This window comes from Penaeus monodon, chromosome 27 (genome assembly GCF_015228065.2).
Source record: "Penaeus monodon isolate SGIC_2016 chromosome 27, NSTDA_Pmon_1, whole genome shotgun sequence".
Lineage (NCBI taxonomy): Eukaryota > Metazoa > Arthropoda > Malacostraca > Decapoda > Penaeidae > Penaeus > Penaeus monodon.
In genome coordinates this window covers 25,162,893-25,163,408 of record NC_051412.1, presented here as the reverse complement: position 1 = coordinate 25,163,408, position 516 = coordinate 25,162,893, and the positions used below count along the sequence as shown (strand labels likewise).

Here is a 516-nt window from a genome sequence, read left to right as displayed (position 1 = left end):
CAGGATTTTGTGTGTGTGTGTGTTTTTTGTGAATTTGTCTTTATATATTCAGTTTTATACAAGGCAAGATACAGGTTTTGTTGTATCGTTCTTGTTTTACTGTTTGTCAAATTAAAGCGGAACACTGGTTGAAGATGGAACAGTCAGGCGGGATATTTTAACAACAAAAAGAGGAAAATAAAACTGATTTATACACAAACATTTTTTTATGCATTTGTTTAATCTTTATTTTTTATCCTTTTTAGTAATAGTGTCATTATTGCATTTGCACTGTTGCGTGACATGCAGAACTTTTATGCCGAGTCATTCAGAAGCCAAGAGATGCATGAATGAGTTGATAAACAGACTGGCTTCCTGAGTGCGTTCAGCGGCATGCAAGAATAGCAAATTTTCGTTTATCTTCTTACGTAAAGATGATCTGAGGTGTAAGATATTTAAAATGGGATAGACTCGTCTTCCGTCTTCTGATCAGAGTTAGTAGATTTGTCCTTCCGTTTGCCACAAGGAACCTTAAAC

General features: G+C 35.1%; 1 protein-coding gene across 1 annotated transcript in view; it reads left to right on the top strand.

The window, feature by feature from the left end:
• Positions 1–516, top strand: part of LOC119590717 (visual pigment-like receptor peropsin) — a 38,587-nt gene that overhangs the window by 861 nt on the left and 37,210 nt on the right. The gene's annotated exons all lie outside the window — the stretch shown is intronic.